At 53.0% G+C, this 16,256-nt stretch overlaps 1 protein-coding gene across 4 annotated transcripts in view; it reads right to left on the bottom strand.

The window, feature by feature from the left end:
• miga2 (mitoguardin 2) overlaps positions 1 to 6,642 on the bottom strand; it is a 96,280-nt gene extending 89,638 nt beyond the window's left edge. The window contains exon 1 of one of the 4 annotated variants that reach the window (XM_072488859.1): positions 6,555 to 6,642. The gene's annotated coding sequence lies outside the window, so the exon portion shown is untranslated. Of the gene's footprint in view, positions 1 to 2,777; positions 2,889 to 6,554 lie in introns of those variants that run through there. The other 3 variants (XM_072488862.1, XM_072488858.1, XM_072488860.1) reach the window with 3 other exon arrangements.
• Positions 6,643 to 16,256: the final 9,614 nt, after the last annotated feature.

Here is a 16,256-nt window from a genome sequence, read left to right as displayed (position 1 = left end):
TGGTCTACACTTGGGCAGGACTTGAACCAATGTCCTAGGGGGTGCTTTGCTAACACTGTTGGGGAGGTTTTAAACTAATGTGGCAGGGGGATGGGAACCAGATTAGGAAGTTAGAGGTCAGTAAAGAGGCAGCAACTAAAGCCAGTAAGGTACTAGATAATAAACTCAATGTGACTAAGGGGAAGAGTAGACAGGGAAGAGATGATGAACGCAAAGCGACAGGTGGTCTGAGGTGCATTTGTTTCAATGCGAGAAGTGTAGCAAGTAAGGCAGATGAATTTAGGGCTTGGATTAGTACCTGGGAATATGATGTTATTGGTATTACGGAGACTTGGTTGAGGGATAGGCAAAACTGGCAACTAAATATCCCAGGGTATAGATGCTTCAGGAGGGACAAAGAGGGAGGTAAAAGGGGTGGAGGAGTTGCATTACTGGTCAGAGATGATATCACAGCTATGATTAAGGAAGTAACAATGGGGGATTCGAGCACTGAGGCAATATGGGTAGAGCTAAGAAATAGAAAGGGTGCAGTAACATTGTTGGGACTTTACTACAGGTCTCCCAAAAGCGAGCGTGAAGTAGAGGTACAAATATGTAGACAGATTATAGAAAAATATAGGAGCAATAGGGTGGTCGTGATGGGAGATTTTAACTTCCCCAGTATTGAATGGGACTCATGTAGTGTTGGAGGCGTAGATGGAGCAGAATTTGTAAGGGGCATCCAGGAGAGTTTTTTAGAGCAGTATGTAAATAGTCCAACTTGGGAAGGGGCCATACTGGACCTGGCATTGGGGAATGATCTCGGCCAGGTGGTTGAAGTTTCAGTCGGTGATTACTTTGGGAATAGCGATCACAATTCCTAAGTTTTAGAATACTCATGGACAAAGACGAGAATGGTCCTAAAGAAAGAGTGCTAAATTGGGGAAAGGCCAAGTATAACAAAATTTGGCAGGAGCTAGGGAATGTGGATTGGGAGCAGCTCTTTAAGGGTAAATCCACATTTGAAATGTGGGAGTCTTTTAAGGAAAGGTTGATTAGAGTGCAGGACAGACATGTCCCTGTGAAAATGAGGAATAGAAATGGTAAGATTAGGGAACCATGGATGATGGGTGGAATTGTGAGACTAGCTAATATGAAAAAGGAAGCATACATAAGATCTAGGCGACTTAAATCTGATGAAGCTTTGGAGGAATATCGGGAAAGTAGGACAAATCTCAAACGTGCAATAAAGAGGGCTAAAAGGGGTCATGAAATATCTTTGGCTAACAGGGTTAAGGAAAATCCCAAAGCCTTTTATTCGTATAGAAGGAGCAAGCGGGTAACTAGAGAAAGGATTGGCCCACTCAAAGTCAAAACAGGGAATTTATGCGTGGAGTCAGAGGAAATGGGTGAGATTCTTAATGAGTACTTTGCATCGGTATTCACCAAGGAGAGGGACATGACGGATGTTGAGGCTAAGGATGGATGTTTAAATACTCTAGGTCAAGTCCGCATAACGAAGGGGAACGTTTTGGGTATTCTAAAAGGCATTAAGGTGGACAAGTCCCCAGGTCCGGATGGGATCTATCTCAGGTTCCTGAGGGAAGCGAGGGAAGAAATAGCTGGGGCCTTAACAGATATCTTTGCAGCATCCTTGAGCACGGGTGAGGTACCGGAGGACTGGAGAATTGCTAATGTTGTCCCTTTGTTTAAGAAGGGTCGCAGGGATAATCCAGGGAATTATAGACCTGTGAGCTTGACGTCAGTGGTAGGCAAACTGTTGGAGAAGATACTGAGGGATAGGATCTATTCGCATTTGGAAGAAAATAGACTTATCAGTGATAGGCAGCATGGTTTTGTGCAGGGAAGGTCATGTCTTACAAACCTAATAGAATTCTTTGAGGACGTGACAACGTTAATTGATGAGGAGAGGGCTGTAGATGTCATATACATGGACTTCAGTAAGGCGCTTGATAAAGTTTCCCATGGCAGGTTGATGGAAAAAGGGAAGTCGTATGGGGTTCAGGGTGTACTAGCTAGATGGATAAAGAACTGGCTGGGCAACAGGAGACAGAGAGTAGTGGTGGAAGGGAGTGTCTCAAAATGGAGAACGGTGACTAGTGGTGTTCCACAGGGATCCGTGCTCGGACCACTGTTGTTTGTGATGTACATAAATGATCTGGACGAAGGTATGGGTGGCCTGATTAGCAAGTTTGCAGATGATACTAAGACTGGTGGAGATTTCATGCAGAAAGAAATACAAGACTGGGGCTAGAGAGAAGAGACAGTGGGATTAGTTCAAGATTCAGCATGGACATAACAGACCATAATTGTGCTGCAACCAGTCAGCTTCACCAGCCAGCTTGATTAGGCAGAGTAAAAGATGTTCAATTCCACCCTCCTTTGTTCAGTGGTAGCACTCTTACCTCGGAGCCAGAGTGTTACGGGTTCAAGTCTCACTCCAGGGATTTGAGCGTCTAATCCCAGCTTGACGTGGTGCAGAGGAAGTGCTACATTGCCAAACCAAGGTCTGAAAGAGGTGAGCAGAAAAGATCCCATAGCAGGATCCAACATTTCTCCTTGAATCAACACCAACAGTTGTTGCTTTGCTGTTTCTGGGTCATTCCTACATTTAGAACATTACAGTGGAATACCTGCCCAAAACAAATCAATTGCAGTGAAGTAGTTGACAACATCCTGATGGACTGAAAGGCACTAAAAACATTCCTGTGTTGCAAATATTATGTAGTATGTAACTAAACATTATTTCTTTCTCACAGATCGATTCTGCACCTAACCTGGTGATGATCAATGCTGACACTAGGTGTACAAAATGAGAAAGCGTTTCATTTCCCAGCACTGACATCCCTCGTCCACCAGCAGACAAAGTGGCAGGATATCCAAGCGATACTGCAGACAGGGACACAGATCCCAAAATAAGTTATGGGATGAAACCGGCCATTCAGCCCAAGTCAACGTTGGTGTTTATGCTCCACACAAGACTCCCCCCACTCCTTTTTAATCAGTACATCCTTCTAATTCTTTCTTCCTCCTGTGTTTATCTAGCATCCAACTAAAACGCACCCGTCCCAGCCACTCAGCGGTACCAAGTTCATTATTTTCACCCATAAATCAGATTCAGCCTGGATTTTGAGTGGCTGGTCTCAGCCAGATTACTGCTGGGTGACCCAGGGGGGGGGTTTGGGGAACGTGGGGGTGAGACAATTAAAGCACGCCACTCAAAAAACACCACACTGATTGGTCAGCCACCACACAGTCTCTCAAGGGGCAACCAACCAATCGGCAGCAGGTGAGGGCACCCACCATCTTCCTGCCCACACCCACACCCACACCATCCTCCTGCCCACCCCGTCATCTTCCTGCCCCACCATCTCCCTGCCCACCCCCCATCCCCATCTCCCTGCCCACCCCCCATCTCCCTGCCCCCCACAGCCCCACCCCCACCCATCTCCCTGCCCCCCCACCCCCACCCATCTCCCTGCCCCCCCACCCCCACCATCTCCCTGCACCCCCACCCCCACCATCTCCCTGCCCCCCCCACCCCCACCATCTCCCTGCCCCCCCCACCCCCACCATCTCCCTGCCCCCCCCACCCCCACCATCTCCCTGCCCCCCGCACCCCCACCATCTCCCTGCCCCCCCCCCCGCCCCCACCATCTCCCTGCCCCCCCCACCCCCACCATCTCCCTGCCCCCCCCACCCCCACCATCTCCCTGCCCCCCCCACCATCTCCCTGCCCCCCCCACCCCCACCATCTCCCTGCCCCCCCACCCCCACCATCTCCCTGCCCCCCCCACCCCCACCATCTGCCTGCCCCCCCCACCCCCACCATCTCCCTGCCCCCCCCACCCCCACCATCTCCCTGCCCCCCCCACCCCCACCATCTCCCTGCCCCCCCGCACCCCCACCATCTCCCTGCCCCCCCGCACCTCCACCATCTCCCTGCCCCCCCCCACCCCCACCATCTCCCTGCCCCCCCCACCCCCACCATCTCCCTGCCCCCCCCACCCCCACCATCTCCCTGCCCCCCCCACCATCTCCCTGCCCCCCCCACCCCCACCATCTCCCTGCCCCCCCCACCCCCACCATCTCCCTGCCCCCCCCACCCCCACCATCTCCCTGCCCCCCACCCCTCCCTGCCCCCCCACATCTCCCTGTCCACCCCCCCACCCCCACCATCTCCCTGCCCCCCACCCCTCCCTGCCCCCCCACATCTCCCTGTCCACCCCCCCACCCCTCTCCCTGTCCACCCCCCACCCCTCTCCCTGTCCACCCCTCTCCCTGTCCACCCCTCTCCCTGTCCACCCCTCTCCCTGTCCACCCCTCTCCCTGTCCACCCCTCTCCCTGTCCACCCCTCTCCCTGTCCACCCCTCTCCCTGTCCACCCCTCTCCCTGTCCACCCCTCTCCCTGTCCACCCCTCTCCCTGTCCACCCCTCTCCCTGTCCACCCCTCTCCCTGTCCACCCCTCTCCCTGTCCACCCCTCTCCCTGTCCACCCCTCTCCCTGTCCACCCCTCTCCCTGTCCACCCCTCTCCCTGTCCACCCCTCTCCCTGTCCACCCCTCTCCCTGTCCACCCCTCTCCCTGTCCACCCCTCTCCCTGTCCACCCCTCTCCCTGTCCACCCCTCTCCCTGTCCACCCCTCTCCCTGTCCACCCCTCTCCCTGTCCACCCCTCTCCCTGTCCACCCCTCTACCCCTCTCCCTGTCCACCCCCCCCACCCCTCTCCCTGTCCACCCCTCTCCCTGTCCACCCCCCCACCCCTCTCCCTGTCCACCCCCCCACCCCTCTCCCTGTCCACCCCCCCCACCCCTCTCCCTGCCCACCCCCACACCCTGCCCCCCCTCACCCTGCCCCCCCACACCCCTCACCCTGCCCCCCCCACACCCCTCACCCTGCCCCCCCACACCCCTCACCCATCTCCCTGCCCCCCACCCACCAGCTCCCTGCCCCTCCCACCCATCTCCCTGCCCCTCCCTCCCACCAAACAGAATTTGGGTCTCACACCAAGTTCCCACACAGCCTCCAGTAAGATTCAACTCTGATTACAAATGGTGGCCTGTTTATTTTTTATATTTAGATTAATGTTCCTCCCCCTCCCCTCTTTCTTGTGACCATTCCCTCATTCCCTCCTCACTCCCTCCTCACTCCCTCCCTCCCTCCTTCCTCACTCACTCCCTCCCTCCCTCCTTCCTCACTCACTCCCTCCCTCCTTCCTCACTCACTCCCTCCCTCCTTCCTCTCACTCCCTCCCTCCTTCCTCTCACTCCCTCCCTCCTTCCTCTCACTCCCTCCCTCCTTCCTCTCACTCCCTCCCTCCTTCCTCATTCCCTCCCTCCTTCCTCATTCCCTCCCTCCTTCCTCATTCCCTCCCTCCTTCCTCATTCCCTCCCTCCCTCCTTCCTCACTCACTCCCTCCCTCCTTCCTCATTCCCTCCCTCCTTCCTCATTCCCTCCCTCCTTCCCTCCCTCCTTCCTCATTCCCTCCTTCCTCATTCCCTCCCTCCTTCCTCATTCCCTCCCTCCTTCCTCACTCCCTCCCTCCTTCCTCACTCCCTCCCTCCTTCCTCACTCCCTCCCTCCTTCCTCACTCCCTCCCTCCTTCCTCATTCCCTCCCTCCTTCCCTCCTTCCTTCCCTCCCTCCTCATTCCCTCCCTCCCTCCTCATTCCCTCCCTCCCTCCTCATTCCCTCCCTCCTTCCTCATTCCCTCCCTCCCTCCTTCCTCATTCCCTCCCTCCCTCCTTCCTCATTCCCTCCCTCCCTCCTTCCTCATTCCCTCCCTCCCTCCTTCCTCATTCCCTCCCTCCCTCCTTCCTCATTCCCTCCCTCCCTCCTTCCTCATTCCCTCCTTCCCTCCTTCCTCATTCCCTCCTTCCCTCCTTCCTCATTCCCTCCCTCCCTCCTCATTCCCTCCCTCCTTCCTCATTCCCTCCCTTCCTCATTCCCTCCCTCCCTCCTTCCTCATTCCCTCCCTCCCTCCCTCCTCATTCCCTCCCTCCCTCCCTCCTCATTCCCTCCCTCCTCATTCCCTCCCTCCTCATTCCCTCCCTCCCTCCCTCCTTCCTCATTCCCTCCCTCCCTCCCTCCTTCCTCATTCCCTCCCTCCTTCCTCATTCCCTCCCTCCTTCCCTCCCTCCTTCCTCATTCCCTCCCTCCCTCCTTCCTCATTCCCTCCCTCCCTCCTTCCTCATTCCCTCCCTCCCTCCTTCCTCATTCCCTCCCTCCCTCCTTCCTCATTCCCTCCCTCCTTCCCCATTCCTTCCCTCCTCATTCCTTCCCTCCTCATTCCCTCCCTCCTCATTCCCTCCCTCCTCATTCCCTCCCTCCCTCCTCATTCCCTCCCTCCCTCCTCATTCCCTCCCTCCTCATTCCCTCCCTCCTCATTCCCTCCCTCCTTCCCTCCCTCCTTCCTCATTCCCTCCTTCCTCATTCCCTCCCTCCTCATTCCCTCCCTCCTCATTCCCTCCCTCCTCATTCCCTCCCTCCTCATTCCCTCCCTCCTCATTCCCTCCCTCCTCATTCCCTCCTTCCTCACTCCCTCCTTCACTCACCGGCCCGGCCAGCAATCGCTCTTTGCTCTTCATCACCTCAGAGGACAACTACTCCCCAGCACACTGTAACCGAACCTGCTGGCCGGAGGTCACGCCCTGACAGACAGCCCGGTTGGCCAATGGGGCGGCCGGTGCTCGCCTGCCCTGACGTCAACGGCCCAATCACAGCGCCCCTGGGGCGGGGACTGCGCCTCAGCAGGTTCGGTTGAGAAGGGGGCCCGGGCCGCCGGACGTCACAGGGGCGGGTACAAGGTCACTCATTGGCCGCTGAGGGATTGATTGGCAGGTCAGCAGCTAATCCCCAGGGCCAGCCCTCACCTATCCTGAGGAGCAGCTGATGGAGCATTTTGCAGGCACACCAAATATATCAGATATTCACTAACCATTCGCAGCTTTAGTGCCTCAGAATGCAAATTTCAAACTTGAAAAGCAAAAACAAACTTGACTAAATTGAAACCAAATGTTTCAATTTGAAGTGGGGTGCAGCAACAGAGAGAGAGAGAGAGAGACTCACCTTTAGAAGATGGAAGAGCAAAATCATCAATCTGTTTTTTGAAAAGAAGCAATTACAATTTTGGGACCGCCTGAAGATGCTGGGGATATGTCTCGGAGGTGGGGCCAGGGCATGCACTAGAAACTGGAAGGGGAGATAGTAGCTGAGGTCAAACAAAAACTGGGCATGTGGGAAACGACACTACCTCCACAGAGGCTAAAACCAGTAAAACCGTGAAATGAATGTACCAGTAAAACATGTCCAAACTGCGGGGGGGGAGGTGGCACGGTAGCACAGTGGTTAGCACTGCTGCCTCACAGGTGGCATGGAGGCGGAGTGATTAGCATTGCCAAAAGAGGGGCAGCACAGTGGCGCAGTGGTTAGCACTGCTGCCTCACGGCGCTGAGGTCCCAGGTTCGATCCCGGCTCTGGGTCACTGTCCGTGTGGAGTTTGCACATTCACACAGTGTCTGCGTGGGTTTCGCCCCCACAACCCAAAGGTGTGCAGGATTGGCCACGCTAAATTGCCCCTTAATTAGGAAAAATGAATTGGGTACTCTAAATTTATTTTCAACAGACATTGGTGAAAGGGCGGCACGTGGCACAGTGGTTAGCACTGCTGCCTCCGGCACTGAGGACCCGGGTTCGAATCCTGACCCTGGGTCACTGTCCGTGTGGAGTTTGCACATTCTCCCCGTGTTTATGTGGGTTTCACCCCCACAACCCAAAGATGTGCAGGGTAGGTGGATTGGCCACACTAAATTGATCCAGGGCCGGGATCGATCCCGGGTCCTCGGCACCGTGAGGCAGCAGTGCTAACCTCTGCAGTACCATGATGCCTGAGATTCTATGATTCTTTGCAACTAATGCAGTATGTCTGACAATATCGAAAAGTAACAGTCAAGTCACTGTTGTAATGTAGAAAACGCAACAACAACGTTTATTTGTTTATTTATGCACTTTTGTTCTTGTTTTATTATTTGTGTAAAGTGGGGGGGGGGGTTCTATTTTTCTGTTGTGATAATCTGTGAAAAATTTTGAATAAAAATTATTTTAAAAAAAAGAAAACTCAGCAACCAAATTGTGCACATCAAGGTCCCACAAATGGTGATAATGATTACATTAGCGGCTTTTAGATGTTGATTGTTTGAGGAATAAATATCGAACCCTGGCAATTGGAAGAGCTCCCCTATTGGCCACATGTGGTGTTGTCAACCCTTCAGGATGAAAGATGAATCTCCAGGGCACTGCAGTGTGCAATCCTGGAGAAACATCATCGGGGCATTCAGATTATTTTTTGCTCATTTTCTTTGAACTTTTCTCTTTACCAGATGAAAATATTAAAAATAGGAAACAATAACGACTGTTTGGCTGACTGACCCTCAGCATCATCCAATTAGGAAATGAGTTTTTATTTGCTTTCCAATTGGTGTAGGAGTACTTAGTAATAATAATCTTTATTAGTGTCACAAGTTGGCTTACATTAACACTGCAGCGAAGTCACTGTGAAAATCCCCTCGTCGCCACACTCCGGCGCCTGTTTGGGAACGCAGAGGGAGAATTCAGAATGTCCAATTCACCTAACAGCACGTTTTTCGGAACTTGGGGGAGGAAACCGGAGCACCCGGAGGAAACCCACGCACTCACAGGGAGAGCATGCAGACTCCGTACAGGAATTGAACCTGGGACCCTGGCGCTGTGAAGCAACAGTGCTAACCACTGTGCTCCTGTGCCGTCACAAGGATGGATCTGTTGGCCAACTAATGGAGGAAGTCATGTGATTAATCCTCCAGGAATACATTTCTTTACTAAAATTTTAAGTCCCGAATTCTTTTTTGTTTTCCAATTAAAGGACAATTTAGGACAGCTAATTCGCCTACCCTGCACATCTTTGGGTTGTGGGGGTGAGACCCACGCAGACATGGGGAGAATGTGCAAACTCCACACGGACAGTGACCCTGAGACGGGATCGAACCTGGGTCCTTGGCGCCGTGAGGCAGCAGTGCTAACCACTGCGCCACCGTGCTGCCCTTTGGCCACATGCTCTGACATCTCCTATATGGTTCAGTGTTATATTTTGGTTGGTAGTTGCTCCTGTAAACATATCTTGGGAGGTTTTACTGTGTTAAAGACAAGTTGTCATTCACTAGGCCATGTTTCATGGAAAGATACGGGCCCTTTTGAGTTTAGAGTGGGGATGAGGTGGCTTCTGTGAGGTGAGGGAGGTATAGCCTACCCTGTCCAATAACTTCACAGAAACTGCGTGCTGCTCTGTGCCAGGTTCGGAATCACCCTGGCAAGGGAGCAAGGTTCATCAAATCATTTTCTGGTTAAAATTTAACCCGAGCGTCTCGACATCGCAGCCTTCAAACAGAGGTCAGGAGAGGATAGCAATCATAGACCAGGGCTGTGAGAGTCCATGAGTCACACTTTGGTTGACCTCAGACCTGGACAAAAAATCAGCCAGGGTTTCTACCCTGCTGAAAAGTGTGCCTCGGTACGTGAGGCCAAGATCAGGGCCCAATGTGCATGACTCCCTGCTCTCCCCGTCCTCCACCACAATCAGATAGGTTTATCGCTCACTGTGTAGGCCAACACACGGAGAATGGGTGAGACAATGGAGGTGTGAGGGGAGTGATGTGTTGGGTATTCTGGATCACAAACAGGTCACCAACACTGGAAGTGGGGCAACTCTATTTTATTATAAGGTTAACTATATTAACATACTTGAACTGTGGGTAAATGCAATACCAGCTTTAACTGTTGACCCTTGCCTAGTCCTAACCAGGTGATGCACTCAGCACATGGTGAATGTCTGTGTTGCAGGCTGTGAGCTCTGTGCTCCGAGCTGGCTGCTGCTAGAATGAGCGGGAACTCTCCTGTCCCCTGTCTTTATAGTGCGTGTGCTCTCACTGGTGATTGGCTGCGGTGTTGTGTATGCTGATTGGTCCCACTGCATGTCCATCAGTGTGTGTGTCTGCACCATGATATACTGGTGTATATTATGACATCCCCCCTTTTATATAAAGAACATGTGCCTGCGTGACAATAAATATTGTGTAGTGAATGTACCTGACTATGTGTGTGCGTGTTATTTACATGACTATGTACATGAGGCTAATCTATTTACACGGGAAGGTGCCTGGTGCAGAGAAATAGGGTGTCACACCAACAACAAAATGAACATTATATACAAACTACTGGAACGATGAAACAGGATAACAGAACAGATCAAAGAGTCCAACATTGTAAAACTCATAAGTCAAATTTCTGAGGTGGGCGACGAATTCGGGTTGACCGCCTCAAGGGTGGGTCAGGAGCCACCGGCTGAGGAACGGGCTGGGCCACGGCAGAGTGAGGGGGATACAGAGTATTCGGAATCTCCACATAGTCTAGGTTGGGGACAACAGGAGGGTGTTTCACCGGTGGTGGATCACGTAGCGAGCGTGGAACGAGACGAAGGTCACGCCAATTGCAGCGGCGAATGGAACTATCTGGCAGACGAACCAGGAACGAGCGGGGAGACACCTGCCGAAGAACCACAGCAGTTGCAGACCAGCCACCCTCCGGAAGATGGATGCGGAAGTTGTCATCCGGCGCCAGAGCAGGGAGATCAGTCGCCCGAGCGTCATGCGCCGCCTTGTGTTGTGCACGAGATTGTTGCATCCGCTGAAGGACCGGAAGGTGGTCGAGGTCTGGGACGTGAATGGACGGCACCGTGGTCCTGAGGGTGCGACCATGAGCAGCTGGGCTGGCGACAGGCCCGTGGGGAGTGGGGCCGAGCGATAGGCCAGCAAGGCGAGGTAGAAGTCGGATCCTGCATCGGCAGCCTTGCAGAGGAGCCGTTTGACGATGTGGACGCCCTTTTCCGCTTTGCCATTGGATTGGGGGTGCAGGGGACTGGATGTCACATGCACAAAGTTGTACCTGCTGGCAAAGTTGGACCATTCCTGGCTCACGAAGCAGGGGCCATTGTCCGACATCACAGTGAGTGGGAGGCCGTGACGAGCAAAGGTCTCCTTACAGGCACGGATGACAGCCGATGATGTGATGTCGTGCAGGCGTACGACCTCCGGGTAGTTCGAAAAATAGTCTACAATCAGAACATAGTCCCTGCCGAGTGCATGGAACAGGTCAATGCCTACTTTAGACCAAGAGGACGTGACCAACTCATGGGGCTGTAGGGTCTCACGTGGTTGGGCCGGCTGGAACCGCTGTCAGGTGGGGCAGTTGAGCGCTGTGTTGGCGATGTCCTCATTGATGCCGGGCCGGTACACTGCCTCTCAGGCTCTCCGTCGGCACTTCTCCATGCCAAGATGGCCCTCGTGTAGCTGTTCCAAAACAAGCTGGCGCATGCTGTGCGGGACCACGATGCGGTCCAGCTTCAGGAGGACACCATCGACTACTGCCAGATCGTCTCTGATATTGTAGAACTGTGGGCATTGGCCCTTGAGCCACCCGACCATCATGTGGCGCATGACACGCTGTAGTAGGGGGTCAGCCGCAGTCTCGCGGCGAATGTGGATAAAACGTTCATCCGTGGCCGGCAGATTGGGGGCCGTGAAGCCACATGGGCATCAACCTGGCAGACGAACCCCTCTGGGCCACACAGGGTGTTGACTGCCCTGGACAGAGCGTCGGCTATGATCAGGTCCTTGCCCGGGGTGTATAGGAGCTGGAAATCATACCGCCGGAGTTTAAGCAGAATGCGCTGGAGGCGAGGGGTCATATCATTCAGGTCTTTTTGTATAATGTTGACCAGCGGGCGATGGTAAGTCTCGACAGTGAATTGGGGCAGGCCGTACACGTAATCATGAAATTTGTCGACCCCAGTCAACAGGCCCAGGCACTCCGTTTCGATCTGCGCGTAGCGCTGTTCCGTGGGGGTCATGGCACGTGACACATATGCAACGGGGGCCCATGTTGAGGCCTCATCGCGTTGCAGGAACACCGCCCCAATGCCGGATTCGCTGGCATCCGTTGAAATTTTTGTTTCCTTCGTGGGATCAAAAAATGCCAATACCGGGGCCGTGGTAAGCTCGGTCTTAAGCTCCTCCCATTCACGCTCGTGGGCGGGAAGCCATTGGAAGTCTGTCGTCTTCCTGACCAGGTTCCGGAGAGCTATGGTGAGGGAGGCGAGGTTGGGGATGAACTTCCCCAGGAAGTTGACCATGCCCAAAAATCGGAGGACTGCCTTCTTATCCGCTGGCTTCTGCATGGCCGTGATGGCTGCCACCTTGTCTGCATCCGGCCGCATACCCAACCGGGAGATGTGGTCCCCTAGGTACTTGAGTTCCGTCTGGCCGAAGGAACATTTGGCTCTGTTGAGGCGAAGGCCTTGGTCCCATATTCGTTTGAAAACGCGCTGGAGGCGACTGATATGCTCCTGGTGGACCAAATGATGATGTCGTCAACATAGACGCGCACACCCTCAATGCCCTCCGTCATTTGCGCCATGATCCGGTGGAATACTTCTGATGCCGATATAATCCCAAACGGCATCCTGTTGTAGCAGTATCTGCCAAACGGGGTATTAAAGGTACACAGCTTTCTGCTGGACCTGTCTCGTTGAATTTGCCAGAATCCTTTCGAGGCGTCAAGTTTGGTGAAGATGTTGCCCGAGCCATCTCGCACGTGATCTCCTCGCGCTTGGGGATAGGGTAATGCTCCCTCATTATGTTGCGATTCAGATCCTTTGGGTCAATGCAGATCCGGAGCTCGCTGGAAGGCTTCTTTATGCACACCATGGAACTGACCCAGTCGGTTGGTTCCGTCACTCTGGAGAGCACTCCTTGCTCCTGGTCCTGCAGCTGCTGCTTGAGGCGGTCCTTGAGGGGTGATGGGACTCTGCGAGGTGCATGGCGTCTTGTTTGAGCAGGATTTTGTAAGTGTATGGAAGCGTGTCCATGCCTTCGAAAACGTCGCAGTACTGGTCAATGATGGCATTGAGTTGCGCCCTGAAGTCCGCATCCTGGAAGGCAGACGTGTCCTCTGGAGAGAGAGTGTGTACTCGTTGAACGAGGTTTAGGAGTTTGCACGCCTGTGCGCCTAGCAGAGAGTCCTTCGAGGAGCCCATGATCTTGAAGGGAAGGATGGCTTTTCGCGAGTTGTGCGTCATTTCGAGTTGGCATGAACCGGTAGCAGGAATAACGTTGCCATTGTAGTCCACTAGTTGGCAGGTCGACGGAAGGATGGTTGGTTTAACCCCAAGGGTCTGAAAGTCTGACCACGCTAGGAGATTAGCGGAAGCACCAGTGTCCAGGCGGAATCATATCTCGGATCGGTTGACCGTCAGGGTGGCACACCACTCGTCGTCTGGATCAATGCTGTGCACCGACAGCGGCTGGTGGTTTTGATTCGGGGACAGCCTGTTCTTTGTTATAACAGCGACTCGAAAAGGCTCCCTCGGGTCCTCGGTGTCAGTGGTCTGCGGGAAGTCGGAATCGGACTCGGTGAACGTGGGTTGAATTGCCCGAACGTTCCTGCGAGGCTGGCTGAAGCGATGCGAATTGGCAGGCTGAGCTGCTTGGCAGCAGGCAGCATAGTGGCCAAGGCTGCAACATCGTAGGCATTGTCGCAATTTTGCAGGACATTGCCGCACGTCGTGACGTCAGTACGCTCGTTGCGCCACCGCGCATGCGCGGTGCGGTCCTGCGTGGTGCGCGCCTGCGCATCACATTCCTCCACGTCACCGTCCCCTCGTTTGGCACGTACAAGCGCGGGAGGCCGTGAAAAGCGCGCGAAATGGCCTCCCTCATCCAGGCTGCAGCCTTGGAGGTGTTCAATTGTTTGGACCCGTTCCGCCTCGTGGGGACCTTGCCGCGCCGTTTCAGCCGCCTGTATGTGGGAGTACCGGCTGGTGGCATTTTCATGCAGGACACAGGTCTCGATGGCAGTCGCTAGGGTGAGTTGCTTAATTTTGAGGCGCTGCTGACGCAGGGATTCCGACAGAACACCAAATACGAACTGGTCACGTATCATGGAGGCGGAGGTGGGCCCATAGCTGCAGGACTGCGCAAGGATGCGGAGGTGTGTTAAAAAGGATTGGAAAGGCTCGTCCTTACCCTGCAAGCGCTGCTGGAACAGGTATCTTTCGAAGCTTTCATTGACCTCTATGCTGAAGTGGGTATCGAATTTGGGGAGAACCGTCTTGTACTTTCAGGAATGAAATTCAGAAACACTTTAACTAGGTAAACGTGCTTGAAATTTGAAACTCTTTCTGCAAATGGCAATTCTTGTTGGATCAATTTTTAATTTTAAATCGAAGATTAATAGATTTTTATTAACTGGTGGTACTGAACAATTATGAGACTACGGTGGGTGTATAGAGTTAGATCAGGGTTTTTCAAAGTGAGGGTCACAGAGAGATGAGTCGCTCCGTTGTCCCCATCACAGGAGAGGCGCCCAATGGCCGCTACTGGCTTTTACATTGAGAACGGAAGTGGCTGCTGCCTTTTCAATTGAAATAAATAAGGCTACGCGGCATCTTCCATGAGGCGGCAGCAGAGAGATCACACGCCCTGCACGTACACCTGACGTCAAGCGCCCTACATTTTCCCACTTTTGGCGGCAAATCATGGAGCAGAGTTGCTTCCATTTTCTAGCTGCTGGCAAGAGGACTTTGAAGATGGATTGCTTTCTTAAAGGTAAGAGATGGCCAGAGTCTCAAATAGACAGCGTACCTACTGGATAGGATCCTACGACAGAATCAGCTGGAGAGAGCTGCACAGGAGAGTCCAGGGAAGGCCAGAGAAGTGCTAGTGTTAGCTGTGTACAGAGCTCCAGGGCTTCTGGTTAACAGCCTACAAAGAAAAAACTTAACTCAGGAACAAAACAGTATAAAGAGGATTTTTTGAAGTATGGCTCTGTCAATTGTGCCAAAGCAAATAAGGATGCAAAGCCCATGTGTGTTATATGCAGGGAAGTACTGGCAAATGAGAGGAGAGGTTTCAGATTTTGAAAGAGAAGTAGTGGGTGAAAGATTCCTTTTGAGGTTGTGACTCCAGGGTCAGTTAATAACTTACAGGTGACTACAAATTAAAAGACTACACTGCTGTACCTGACCTGTGATACCACATTAAAAACACACCAAAAGCCCATGAAGAGGTCAGTATTCTGAAGTAGCATCTCCCGGGATAAAGCCAGCATTTTGTTGTTATTGCCTTCACGCGACCTACATGCGCGAGGTTAGATTTTCAGGTTTCATAAAAGTGACGACGGCATAAAGGAACTGACTGAAGTCTGCACCTGATAGGCGCATTGCCCTCTGCTTCTTTGAACCTGATTGGAGTGAGATTGTGAGGACCCAAGCAGGCTCCCCTTTCACATTTAGGGTAGGCGGGCATGGCGTGCCTCGTGTACGGTGGCCGATGTGGGTCCCAAAGGTCGGCCGGTTGGCAAAAGGGGTCCTGGGAAAAGAAGTTTGAAAAACACTGGAGTTAGACTGCAGATCAGTCACGTTCTCAATAAATAGCAGAATGGACCAGAGTGTGGTGAATCTGAGGAACTCTTTGCCGCAGAAGGCTATGGCGGCCAAATCATTGAGTGTCCACCCACGTCGACGCTACCACCAAGAAAGCACAACAGCACCTATACTTCCTCAGGAAACTAAGGAAATTCGGCATGTCCACATTAACTCTTACCAACTTTTACAGATGCACCATAGAAAGCATCCTATCTGGCTGCATCACAGCCTGGTATGGCAACTGCTCGGCCCAGGACCGCAAGAAACTTCAGAGAGTCGTGAACACCGCCCAGTCCATCACACAAACCTGCCTCCCATCCATTGACTCCATCTACACCTCCCGCTGCCTGGGGAAAGCGGGCAGCATAATCAAAGATCCCTCCCACCCGGCTTACTCACTCTTCCAACTTCTTCCATCGGGCAGGAGATACAGAAGTCTGAGAATACGCATGAACAGACTCAAAAACAGCTTCTTCCCCACTGTCACCAGACTCCTGAATGGCCCTCTTATGGACTGACCTCATTAACACGACACCCTGTATGCTTCATCCGATGCCAGTGCTTATGTAGTTACATTGTATATGTTGTGTTGCCCTATTATGTATTTTCTTTTATTCCCTTTTCTTCTCGTGTACTTAATGATCTGTTGAGCTGCTCGCAGAAAAATACTTTTCACTGTACCTCGGTACACGTGACAATAAACAAATCCAATCCAGAGATAGATTAATAAGGGGATATGGGGTTA

This window comes from Scyliorhinus torazame, chromosome 22, assembly GCF_047496885.1.
Source record: "Scyliorhinus torazame isolate Kashiwa2021f chromosome 22, sScyTor2.1, whole genome shotgun sequence".
Taxonomy (NCBI): domain Eukaryota; kingdom Metazoa; phylum Chordata; class Chondrichthyes; order Carcharhiniformes; family Scyliorhinidae; genus Scyliorhinus; species Scyliorhinus torazame.
This window is presented reverse-complemented; position numbering and strand designations above follow the sequence as displayed.